This window comes from Alosa sapidissima, chromosome 14 (genome assembly GCF_018492685.1).
Source record: "Alosa sapidissima isolate fAloSap1 chromosome 14, fAloSap1.pri, whole genome shotgun sequence".
In the NCBI taxonomy this organism is placed as follows: Eukaryota; Metazoa; Chordata; class Actinopteri; order Clupeiformes; family Clupeidae; genus Alosa; species Alosa sapidissima.
In genome coordinates this window covers 13,838,440-13,852,271 of record NC_055970.1, presented here as the reverse complement: position 1 = coordinate 13,852,271, position 13,832 = coordinate 13,838,440, and the positions used below count along the sequence as shown (strand labels likewise).

The window sequence follows — 13,832 nt, the reverse complement described above, 5'->3', positions numbered from 1 at the left end:
TTAAACAAGATTTGTGAAAATATGTGGTAAAATGTATATGTGTAACGTATTACATATTGAAGTAAACATGTTGAAAAAGTTATTTTGTTTGAATATAGATTGTTAGTATAACATTAGCGGTCATTTTATCAGACCTTTTCATGGCGTAATTAGTGACATTCAAATACGCCGGGAAATGGCGGCAGATTAAAAAAAAAAAAACAAAGCGCGTTAGCTTGATGCCTAGATATGCAATAGTCATACAGAAGGAATTCGCCATTTCCATGAATAAATGTGATGGTCAGATTGTAATTACATACTTTATCATCGTGTAATGTTTTGGATTCGTAGATTTATATAATTAATTGTCCTGAAGTTTAAACTGGGCAATCAGTGCAAGTTAGACACCCCTGCACGATGAGGCAGGAGGTTGTCGATACTCACGGTAAGTAAGTAAAGCTAACGTTATTGATAACAAGGTCAGACAATTTAGAGTCGTGTTGGTTTGGATTCGTAGATTGATATAATTGCTCATTTTTGAAGTTTAAACCTTTTCATGGCGTAATTAGTGACATTGGCAAAACGCGGGGAAAATGCGGCACGTTAGAAAGAAAAAAAAGCGCGCGTTAGCGTGATGCCCAGATATGCAATAGTTATACAGAAGGAATCCACCATTTCCATGAATAAATGTGATGGCCAGATTGTAATTACATACTTTATCATCGTGTAATGTTTTGGATTCGTAGATTTATATAATTAATTGTCCTGAAGTTTAAACTGGGCAATCAGTGCAAGTTAGACACCCCTGCACGATGAGGCAGGAGGTTGTCGATACTCACGGTAAGTATAACGACCACTGAGGCGATTTTTATTCACATAATTACCACTAGGTTGCTGCCTTTTCTATCCAGTAGGTGGCAGTCCAGGATAAGATACCGCAGAGCCATATATATATATATATATAGCCATGGCTCTGCTATTCCTTATCCTGGACTGCCACCTACTGGATAGAAAAGGCAGCAACCTAGTGGTAATTACACAAGAATAGTAGCAATACAAAAAAAAAAAAAAAAACATGAATCCAACCACATAATAACCATTGAAAATAATGCTTTTGCAGAGCCACATTCCAACAACATAATCACCGCCAATTAAACAATTCTTTAGTGTTGAAGTTTTGAATTTCCCCTGGGGGATTAATAAAGCATCTATCTGTCTAGTCTAGTTTTAATACATTTTATGTATTTTTATTTTTTCAGGAAAATGCCTAGAAAATACAGCCGAGAAGATGTGGCTAAGGCCCTGCAGGAGTTGGAGGAGGGCAGGAGCCTCCGCAAGGTGGCTGCCCGCCACAGAATCCCCCACACCACCCTCCAGGACTGGAGGAAGGGGAAGTATGGCCACTTGCCCCATACAAACCGGGCCCTCATGCCGGAGGAGGAGGAGGCGTTGGTGGGCTACATTTTTTGGATGGCAGCCCACGGGTTCCCCATCACCCGCTCAGTGGCCTTGTTATTGGCCACTGAGCTCTGCAAGGCGTCGGGACGGACTTCACCACTGGTGAACATGGAGAAGGGCCTGAGCAAGATGTGGTGGACTCACTTCCGAGCTCGCCACCCCACCGTGGCCTCGCGGAGGCCTGATCCCCTGGATAGGGAGAGGGTCCATGGGGCCACGGTGGCGCGGGTGGACGAGCTCTTCCGCATCTGCCAGGCCCTGTACCAGCAGCATGGGTTCGGTGGGACCCCAGCCCAGATATACAACTGCGACGAGACGGGCTTTGGAGACAAGGGCCACTCCAGGCAGCGTGTCCTCTGCCGTAAAGGGCAGAGGCACGTGTACGCGCAGCAGGTGACCACGTCACCGTCCACTGCTGCGCGAACGCCGCTGGGGAGAGCATACCCCCGTTCATCATTTTTCAGGGGTGCCAACGCACTCTACGGCGTGTCGGAGAGAGGCTATATGGACAGCGACTTGTTCGTGAAGTGGCTGGGGCACTTCGTAAAGCACGCCAGGCAGGAGCGGCCCCTCCTCCTCTTCATGGACCAGCATGAGGCCCATGTTGGGAAGGGGGTGGTCGACTTCTGTCGGGCCAACAGGATCGAGGTGGTGTGCCTGCCAGCGCACACCACCCATGTGCTCCAGCCACTGGACGTGGCGGTGTACGATTCATTGAAGGCGGCATTCTCCCGGTTGGCACGGGAGATGGGGTTGGTGCGAGGAGACCTGGTGCTGGGCAAGCGGCACTTTTCAGCGGTGCTGAAGTACGCGGTGGAGCAGGCCTGTACGCCCAATACCATCAAGAGCGGGTTCCGCTCTACAGGCCTGTTCCCGCTTGACAGGACAGCGGTGGACGACTCAAAGGTGAGTTAGCAGAAAAAAAACAGTTTGACATTATGTGAAGTACAATTCATTGGATTAACATATTTTTCTAAACACCTACTAACAGCTCGTCAAAGGCCTCCGGGACCCAAACCATCTCCCGTCTGATACAGACGAGGAACCGTCACCGTCCTAGCCTCCTCCACCGCCGTAGAGTGCGCTCCATCGCCCGTCTCGTCGCCCTGGGGTCCCGCCGACCCTGCTGCCACCACCGTCCCGACGCCTTGCAGGCCCAACGCCTCCTCCTCCTCCACCACCACCAACGCCGCAGCCCCCACCACCTCCGCTGCTGCTGCTGCCGGCCCCACCACCACCACCTCCGCTGCTGCTGCCGGCGGCCCCATCACCTCCGCTGCTGCTGCTGCCGGCCCCATCACCACCACCTCCGCTGCTGCTGCTGCCGGCCCCATCACCACCACCTCCGCTGCTGCTGCCGGCCCCACCACCACCACCGCTGCCCCCACCACCGGGCAGTGTCCCACCTGTAAAAGATATCCAAATCCCCTGGTGTCGGCCGGTGTCATCCCAGCAGGGTTGGCTGACATCCTTGTGCCCCCACATTTTGACCGGCCGGCCCGGGGGAGGAGGAGAATGCCTCTGCCAGCGAGGGTCATCACTGCAGATGCCTACGCGGCCCTCCTGGCAGAGAGGGAGGAGGAGGACAGGCGCAAAGAAAAGGAGAAAAGAGAGCGGGCAGCACAGCGGCTCCTCCGGCAGCAGCAGGTGGCTGAGCGGGCAGCAGAAAGGGCAGCCCGGCAGGCAGAAAGGGCAGCTGCAAGGGCAGCCCAGCAAGAACAGAGGGCAGCACAGCAGGCGGAGAGGGCAGCTGCAAGGGCAGCCCAGCAGCCAGCCCAGCAGGGGGCCCAGCAGGCGGCCAGAGAGCAGCGTGAAGCAAGCCAGGCAGCGTTACGCTCTGCACGGGAGGACCCAGAGCAGTATTGCACTCTGTGCAAGGACATAGCTCCGCCTGGGTCCTCCCGTGACATTCACGAGTGGCTGCAGTGTGACCTGTGCACCCTCTGGTACCACACAGAGTGCCTGGAAGTCGGTGTGGTACCAGAGGGTGAATGGTACTGTTTTAAGTGCCAGGACAGTGTGTCGCTCCAGGTGGCACTGGAACTGGAGCTGTAAATATATGTATAATTTGTAAATATTGTAAATATTGTAAATAGTGTAAATATTGTACATACTGTATATAGTTCATTGTTTTTTTTATTATTATATATTAATATATTTTTATATTTATTTTGTTTTGTGTTATGTTCTGTGTGTTCTGGTCTTACAAAGGGCTTCTTGAAATGGCACTTAATTCAGTACACGTGTTGTGTTCTGTGTTTTAGGTCTTACAAGTGCCCACTGCTCTTTAATCTGATGCATTCTCTTACTGCCCTGTAACTGACCCTGGGCAATACCGCGCCAAACCAGAGGCGGCAGACTGTACGGAACATGGGGTCATTCGCCCCTTCCATGTACTGTGAACCAGAACTGTGTTGCGCACCCATATTTCACAAGTGTTCTTAAATGTGGCACCTTTCTATGTTCCCTTCTTTGCAGTGCCTTGATGCACTTAGTATTTTTAATAATAAAAGTGGTCACCGCCGCACTTGCAATGACTTGTGGAGTTTCCATTGACTTATTCAAGGAGAAGGCTACAGAGAAGAACATGGAAGTACCAAATGACTTGCTGGTAAGGCTAAGCTACATCTAAGATAAATCCTAAAATAATCCTTACCACGTATTGATCAACAGATATATCCATTAACTACATAATCTACCAACATCAAACAATTTAAATATACGTTATACAGTGTAAAATGTGTGTTTAAATCGTACCCAAAAGCGGTGTACGGAACACTGTTAATGTTTCGCGAAGTGATGTACGGAATACTGTTAAGGGACAAATTTGGCGAAATCAGCCATAGGATTGGTCACAATGTTCAGAGATAACCCAATCAGGGCTTATTTTGTAGACAAGAACCTCCTCTTTCAAATGAGGTATACAGGAAGTCTATAGGACATCGTATTGCTAAATCATCCGATCGTAAGTGCAATACCGTGCAATACCGCGCCAAACCAGAGGCGGCAGACTGTACGGAATATTGTGGCAACTTTGCTACAAACTCTGCCGTCATCATATCCAAGGTAAGAACTACAGTACTTGTATGCCAATTGAAAACTGGAATTAATTAGGAAACTACTGTTTTTAGCATTAATGTTAACCAAAACCGTTTGTTAACCGTCATGTTAGAATCAGCTAACGTTTGCTAGCTTGCGAGCTAACATCGCTAACGTTAGCGCGCACGCTAGCTGTTAATGTTAACTTTTCCAATAACTAACTTTACTATTGTGTGGAATATCTGGAATGGTAGTAATCATATTCAACAATAAGTCTGTCTGAGATTTCGTTATGGATGTAAAGTTTTAATTTGAATGAAATGGCCAAGGCTATCAGGCACGAGTAGGTTAGCTAACCTAGCTATAACTTCTAGAAGCTACATTTATAGTGGCTGCTAATAACTATGCAGGCTAACGTGAACAGGGGGTTGAGTACCTCAATATGATGCCGACAAGTGAAGGGATCTTTAGTTTGTGAAGGGTAACGTATAGTGCTATATTAAGCCATCCTTACACCAGAAGACTTGACCAGATTTGGGTAAGATTATTGAAAGATTGTAGTCTTTTGAGTAAAGTTTGAAAGCCAAATCTTATCAAAGGTTTCTGATGTATGGGTAGCATTAGGCAAAATGTTCTTCATTTCATAGCCCTTATTTGGTTGTACCTGACTTGTGCCAAGGCATGTGTTTATTTAAGATGCATGTGAGGGCATTAGTGCTTCAGTGATAGTCTTTTCATGTTATGTGTAAGCTTATTTTGCAATTCATTAATCTTAATTTCCCTCTGTTCTCTGTTTGCAGGCAGTGAGTTGTGAGGACTGCTTCCCTGAGAACACTGAGTGCATTCTGGAATATTCCAAATGTGTGCCACTTCCATACAAAAGAAGTTTCAATCCCGCAAGAGAGTTCACTCACCAGGTAGAGACAGACAGACACACACACACGTAGAATAGCAAATAACATTATAATGTGTGTGCATGTATTTGTGTCTGTTGCTGTGTTTAGTTTATCCCCTTTTTTCATGTGTCTGTTTGTTGTTATGACTGTAGTGGGCTCCATCAACAGACCAGGGCAAAGTCGGTCTGTCCTGCTACTACTACATGCTACTTGACTATGTCTGGAAGCCATGGCTGCTGCCCTCAACATGCTGTAAGTGTTTGTGTGTTTTGAATGAGGGCTATGTCACTGTGCACACTCTAATTTGTTTGACAAATGTGCAATGTAATGCATTAATACAGGAACTAATCATCATTATTGTCGTTTTTAATAATAGTCTTGAATTTTGAAGTTTAGCCATGTTTACCATTATGTTGGTGGTAATGTAAATAATGTGTTGACTATATGCCAAACTGAGCATAATCATAATTTAGTTAAATCTTATTTTCTATTTACAGAAACTGAAACCCTCACTAATAAACTGATATCAATAATTAACATTGATGGTGATGGTGGCAAGGGTGCCTTCATAAGGTAATTATCATTTTTGTTTGAACACCTGATTGACTTACCAACTTATTTTTTAATGTTTGATTTTTATCTTAATCAACAATAACATAATGTATAGCAATTGCTGTTTTGTTTTTTTAGGTGCCATCCAGCAAGTCCCAGCCTGGAGCCAGAGGCTGGCACTGCACGTCAGATGGGGGAGGATCTATGTTAGGCATCAGAAAGGTGGTTTAAGCAAGAAGGAAATTGCTTCTGTAGACAGTGTTGCAATTAGGTATGATACTTTTGGAAATTGATCTTAATGCCTTAATTAAAAAAATTAGGAAAAATCCAACCTTTAAGGACAGCAATTTTCTTTGTGAATGAATAATGTATCGTAAATAAATAAGTGTTCCTTAAAAGGTTGGATTTTCTCATTTTTTTTTTATTAAGGCATTAAGATCAGATGATTTTTAAATGTATGTGTATGCTAAGGTTATGTAAACTTATGAGCACAACTGTAATACATATCTCCATTACTTCTAACTATTGCACCTGACGTCTAGGCTGCTATTGTGGGTTTGCTTTTATTTGTCACACAAGCTGAGTTAATTATATTCACGGACAGGGTCAATTGTAACATATACTTTCTTTCTCTTTTTACAGACACCTGACTTTTACTGCCAAAGGGACCATCAGAGCACCTCTCCCTACCATCTATACCAGAAGAGTACGGACAAGGGCCCAAAATGTTTTAAAGGACGTTGCACGCCCAGACCATGGACTGTTTAAACCACTGTGGTCAAGCAGAAGTCTCTCACTCGAGGCAGGTCATTGAGAGGGGGCGAGTGTCACTTCGTAAGCCCCCTACTGCAGGCGAGAAAGCCATGTTGATTTGAATATTGATTGATAAATACAATAAAGGCCATGTAACAAATTTTATTGCCTGTCGTACAGTATATGAATTTTCATGGTAAAGTAAAATAAGTCATTGGGATTTAGCAGGTGTAAGTAAATAATGTAATTAAGTGTATGTAAAATTAATGTGGAATATTATTTAAGTTAAAGATGCACAATAAGCTCAGTGATGGTTATGTACTATCTCACATTTAAAACCATTACATAAATCATATATAAATCACATAATTAATTTAAAAAAAAAGGCATAAAGCCTATCGAAAAGCAAATAAAGGCATACACATAAATGCCTGCAAAATTAGCTGTCTGGCAGTATATGGGCTGTATATGCGTAGTCCCATGTTTGACATATCAGGGGGTATATGGGAACAAGAACAAGGTGTCCGGGGTCATATAAGTAGCTAATACATGAAACATGGATCATATCAGGTGAGAATATGAAGTCTGGATATCTTGCATGTCGTCGCAGTCCCATTCAGGACTTTTGATATGCTCCTGATATGGCATTTGGCACTAAAATATCAGGAGCATATCAACCAATATATTTCCTGATATTACACATATCAGGAAATATATCACTATGAATATTCCCTGATTCAGAGCCTTTTCACCCAGTGTCACTTGGACTTTAATACAGTCTGTGTGTGTGTGCTTCAACATTTCTATTAATTAGAAGAGCAAGGCTCTGTGTTCACAGAGAGAGGGAGAGAGGAAGAGAGAGAGGGAGGGAGGGAGGGAGAAAGCAGAATGAGAATGAGTGTGTCCAGCGCAGCACTCTGAGGGGTTTGGACACACACCATCCTCTGATGTGTAAATTCTCTCCCATGTGTTCACAGAAGGTCAGGCGTGTGTGTGAGTGTGTGGCGTGTGTGTGAGTATGTGTGTGATAAACACTTCCTTTCAGGAGCAGCAGATGAGACTCCTCAGGGCTCTGGGGCTCACCTGCTAACAATGCTATTAGCGTCTGCTCAGGGCAGGGTGTGTGTGTGTAGTGTAGTGTGTGTGTGTGTGTGTGTGTGAGAATCTGCCTCAAGGCCCCTACAAATTATACCCTGTATGCAGTGCACTCATTGCTAGGTTGCGCTATGACCTTAAGATTGGAAATAATGATAATGATATGCATGTACATTGGAAATAATAATAATGATATACATGTACATTGGAAATAACAATAATGATGGAAATAACAATAATGATATGCATGTACATTGGAAATAATGGGGTTATATCACAACACTGCCGTATGCATGTACAATGTGTAGGAGCCTTCAGCCCGGCCTGGAAATGCTTTGAAACCTCACAAACACACACACTCACAAGGGCTAACCGGCTCCGCTCACACACACACAAGGGCTAACCTGCTCCACTCTCACACACACACACACACATGGGCTAACCGGCTCCGCTCACACACATACACACATATTTTTTAACCCCATGTTATACTTTTAGTCTTACTTTTCGTTAACTGTAATAACCCTGACGTAGAGTCCTGATCGCTGCTCTGACACCTGACGTGAGTCCTTATCGCTGCTCTGATGCTCTATTCAGTCTGACTCATGCTGGGCTGGTTAAGGACGCATCATGGGGTGGCAACTCTTCGTGTGTGTGTGTGTGCGCTCTGATTGGCTGTTAGGAAGGAGCGGTCATGGGGTGGCAACTCTTCCTGTTTTGTACTTTTAATGGAAACCCTTCAAAACTGATAATGGAGATGGGCATCCAGGCGTGAAGGAAACAGGCACATGCTTTCTGGGGAGTAATATCAATCAGAGCACACACACACACACACACTGGGGAGTATTTACCAATCAGAGCGCCATCAGGCTCCTATCTCCCTGCGGCCAGTCTGTCTCCTGGTCCTCTCCGTACCCATAATACTGTTAATCACTCTGCTTTCATCACCGTGGTAACTGTAAGTGGCTCCCATCATTAGTGGTGGCAGCCTTCTTGGAATATGAATCTGTTCCGGACTGCTGCCATGGCGATGCATGCAGATTTAGGATTACACTGGCAATGCCATCTCAACGTGAGGAATGAGGATACAACACACCTGAACATACACACACCTGTGTTCCCTCAGAGTTGAACCTACACACAACACTACACCTACACACTGTGGTTCCTTAACTCATTGAATGCCAAGCTGTTTTCGGAAGCTTTGTCCTAGAGTGCCAGCAATCTAGACCATTGCTGAGGATTTTTGTATAGCCACAGCAGTTTTTGGCACTCAATGAGTTAAGGATTGAATCAAACACAGCTACAGTGGGCATTACTTTGAAATGGCCACTTCAGTCGCGCATTACGTGATGTGAAGCTGCGTGAAACTTTAGTACCACTTTCAGCCACTATACGTCGCTCTGTCAGTAGTCTGCCTGCTGCCCCTTCTGAAAAAGCAGGAGGCTACCTTTAAACATAATTTTTGCTGAGAGGAATCCCAGCCTACGAATTCAATAACAAAATAAATCATGCATAATTAAAAATGACCTCGATTAAGGCTACTTGGGTATGGCATAAGGATTGGCTACACAGTGGTTAACAAAAATCGAAAACTGCTTTTGATAGGCTACCGGTGCCGCTCCACAAAACAAAAAAATATCTTAATTTGCTGTCTATGTTATTGTCAGTGTTGGGGGTAATGCGTTACAAAATGTACAATTAAAATTTTAGTAATTCGTTACAGTTACTGAATAACGGTAACGTCCATTCCTGCGTTACTCTTGATATCTCTAATATATTGACTTATTGTTTCCATAGGCATGCAGTGATTGCTTATTGAAAATATAGATCAGCCTAGACACATTATTTTATTGTAGAGATATGCGCAGGACAGAGCACGCATTCTCTCCTTGCACCGCTCTCCCTCAAACAGGTTGGCTTCAGCCCGCACCTCCCCTACGCAAATCAAAACAGTGTCTTCAAGAACTGTTCATGCAGACTGGTGCGGTGTAGCCTACACAACTTTGTTCAAAATTGATGCATTCAACTTAACTTTGCAAAGTTAGTGTTATAGCCTACTTATCACAACGTTGTCAATCGCAAACGCTAATTTATTCTAACGTCTCTCTACGGACCTACCTGCTTAATTTGCGGAGGACGAAGAGAAAGCACCTTTTTGATAATTGAGCCAGTAGAGAAATAACTGTTCAGAACTAATCTGTAGCCTAGGGTAGGCTTCTGCAGAAAACAATGTTGTTGCCGATTTAATACTATATAGCGACGTTTTTTAACTCATTGAGTGCCAAAAACGTAATATTACGTTTTTCCTTCCCATGCGTTGAGTGCCAAAAATGTAATATTACGTTTTTAGCTTTTTTTAATTACGAAACTAGACACATTAACACACCTTATATGTGATTTTGGGAACTCTGTGACGAATGGAAATGAAATATATGACGATCGAAAACTCATGAAAACGCACAATCTGGACATTTTATCATAACTCGGTTGCCGCTTTGGGTCGAATCAGTGACGCATGCACGTCAGCTCAAAACCAGGCCATTTTCGTGGGTCTATCACTAGGTGGCAGTCTCGCCAGGTCACTTCCCGGAAACTTTACAGGCTTCATATTGAACACTTCATATTTCATGAAAGACGTTATATCTCCATTTCTAGAAAAAAAACAGCGATTTTGATGAAAACTAGCCACTTTTTAGCTTGGGATTTCTCAGGAACAGAGGCGTGTAGAAATACACGGTTTGCACCCACTGAGAAATCTCACCTTTCAAACGAGCCATTGTATATGTTCATAGCTATAACACAGAATATGCTGTGGCTGTACAAAAATCATCAACAATGGTCTAGATTGCTGGCACTCTAGGACAAAGCTTCCGAAAACAGTTTGGCATTCAATGAGAACAGGCTACGCAGTAGAGGCTTAGACAAATATGACCCACGTTTTTTCACGTATGACCCACAAATTTTAGCTAGAAGTTTCTTAAGCTTATTAAGTTATTCACAAAGCCTTTCAGACCTACTCTTAGTAAGGAAAAATGACAACTCCTAAACTAAGAGTGAGTCTTCGTTTATGGATGACGATTACTCATGCACGAGCTTGACTGAAGTGACAAACTTGATTGGCTGATGATTGTAACGCGGGAATGATTCCAAACACCTCCCTTACGATGATGAGTGACAGGTCTGAGAATGCGTGCGCTACACAAGGACGGAAGATGATGAATAACTGAATAAAAAGGCCTAGCCTAAATGAATCAAGAGTAAGGCAAAACAAATAGCCTAGTAGCCTAATGAAACATACAGATTGATGCAGTATCTTTGTAACATTATTAAATTAATCTGTCACTATGCCTATGCCTACGTTTGCAAAGAGGAGAACATTTTAATTTGATTCACAGTGATGCGCATCATTGACATAATGCGCGCAAATAATATAGCCTAGATATTCCAATATATTCAAATACATGTGTTTATTTTAGATGGAAAATTCGAACTCATTTTTGAGCAATTTTGACAGCCCTAGTACACTGTAGGCTACCCCAATCGGCTATTAACACCTTCCACCTAACTCCGGTGAGTGGGGGTCGCTATAATGCGTGTGAAATAGCACCATTGAGTAGCCTATGCAAAATAGCCTTAAAATCGTTCCAGCACCACTGAGCTTTTGCGCATGGTACTGTAGGACTAGGCAGGCACGTTGCTAGGTGCTCAACATATTGGAGACGCCCAGACATGAAATGTCCTATGTAAGAGGGGATTCAGGGGTTTCTCCCTCGATAAATGTTTAAAAGTTGGTCACGCAACTCCTAGGCCTACTCAAAATCGACAGGATGTGGACAGGAAGGAAATAAAAAAAGACTGTGTTGACAAGATCAACAAATTACTGTGTACAACACGCAAGAGTGAAATATTGGTAGGCTAAATGTTTAAAGGCTGTGTCATCAACATAGGCTATCTGCTACGATATTTACCTCTGTTTCAACAAGTCGTGACTTATGCCCATTCAACTTTTAACTTGGGCTACAGCATACAACAGGTCTAATTTCGTGTGTCAATTCAAAGACCTGTTATTTACATTTTTGGATTAGACTAGCCAGTCTCTGTTGTTTTCATGGACAGCAAGACCCGCTTCATTCATTGTTTTAAATAACGTTGTCTGTTGCTTACACACACCATCTCTAGTGGTTCACTTTAACTTGCGCAGCAGACACGCAGATTGGATGAGCGCTGACACCACTACCCCTTAATTGCATGTCTCTTTATTTGAGAACACTAAATAAAGAAATATTTTCTAATCAGGAAAATGTTTAGTTTATTTTTCTTTCGGTCCGCGGTTCCATAGGCTACCATTCAATTGCCGCACATTATCCGCGGACTAGCAATCTCCTCGTCGAGGAGGCCCTATAAGCCTGCAGATCATAGACAGAGAAAGCATGGTCTGGGAACAGAGCATAGTTGCCTGTCTAGTGTAACCATGGGTATGTCTACAAGGAAAATGTCTTAGGTGCCATTTACACAACGCCGGTTTTTATGAAACCGGTGAGGTTTTGTTAACGGTTACGCCTTGCGTGTACACGACGCCGGCAGTTTAGGAGACTGAAACCGATTCCGAGGTGGGAACTTTTGATACAGCCGGCTAACTTTCGCCGTGTAGACGCCTGTAGGTGCGAAGCCGGCAACTTTATGACAACATAGCCCCACCTCTCAACTCAGGCACAGCACTCGACCCGACATGCTGCTTGTCAAAACAAACCAAACCATTTATTTATCATATTAAAATGTTTTTCTTTCCCCTGTCATGATTTATGTGCACAATGTAGCCTATCCTTTCACATAGCATTCACATACCTTGAACCTGTTGAACTTTATTAGTTTAACAGTTGAATTGAAAACCGAATTGTCTGTAGTCTCCTTATTTCATGCAACTGCTTATTCAGAGCCCTTATTAGACATTCTCTGGCTTAACAAACTGTTTCAACAATGTTTTCTTCTACGTGATTCACGCGAAATTATGTTGAAGCTTCTGCACAGCGGCACCATCGACTGGTCTGGCATATGCACTACAGCACATTTAGCCGGTTACACCTCTGTGTGTACACGCAAGGTTTTTTCTTGCCGGTGTCGTTAAAGGTGTGAAAGCGGTAAGAGAAAATTCACCTGGCGGTTTCGTGTAAACAGCCCCTTAGTGCGCTTCGGGGGTGGCCGCACCCCCACTTCCAACGTCACTGGCTGCCTAATAGGTGAAGAGAACAAGAAATGGAGTTAACGGTAAATCGTGTTAACTGTAACTGAAGCCTTTCGTGACGCATAGAAAATACTTTTTAATGAACCTGACGTGTTCATTCTCTGATTCTAAAAATGTCATTTTTGAGTCATTAAAACTTGATACAAAGTGGTTTTGAGCCATTTTAAATTGCTGAGCTGCAGCGTCGCGCGTTCGTAGACTGTGCGCTCCTTCTCCGTCTACTGAAAGCCAGGGCGTATACATTTCTTCTGCAAACGGGATTCACTCGCACTTAACCAAATATTTCTTTATTAGGGCAGGCATATTTCTGGCTATTAAATTATTTCTAAACCAGTCTGCTAAAAGTCTGTAGTTACAAGACACAAGAGACATCTGCCAGTTGTTTGGGTTGTTGCAGCGTCGTTGCAGCGTCACTGGAAAAATACAAATTAAAGTTGCGTGATCCCGCGCGGACCGCGAGGGAAGCTGGCCAACTTGAAGTAATGCCCACTGTATAGTGTCTAGGGAAATGAGTGTTGAAGAATGTGTATATGCGTGAATGTAAATGGTAGTATCAGCATGTAAGATGAATAAGTGAAAGGCAAAGGGGGAAAATAGAAATAAAGAGGAGAGAAAGAATAACGTGCTAGTGTAGAGGACTATCAAAGTGCCTGCAAGAAAGGAGGAAAACGTGCCTACAGAGTGAGAGAGAAAACCCCATTTATAGCCCCACCCAATACAGGTGCACCTAATAATGTAATTAGCCTAAGCAGGCCAAGGCCTGACCGTGCACTGACAGACCAGGACCTGAAGGGGGCATAGGGGGTCGTAACAAT

At 43.8% G+C, this 13,832-nt stretch overlaps 1 long non-coding RNA gene across 1 annotated transcript; it reads left to right on the top strand.

Moving 5' to 3' along the window:
* The first annotated feature begins 4,467 nt into the window (after positions 1–4,467).
* Positions 4,468–6,732, top strand: LOC121681897. Its single transcript, XR_006022338.1, has 6 exons — positions 4,468–4,503; positions 5,277–5,393; positions 5,525–5,624; positions 5,870–5,945; positions 6,063–6,146; positions 6,567–6,732. It is a non-coding gene; the product is annotated as an uncharacterized LOC121681897 (long non-coding RNA).
* Positions 6,733–13,832: the final 7,100 nt, after the last annotated feature.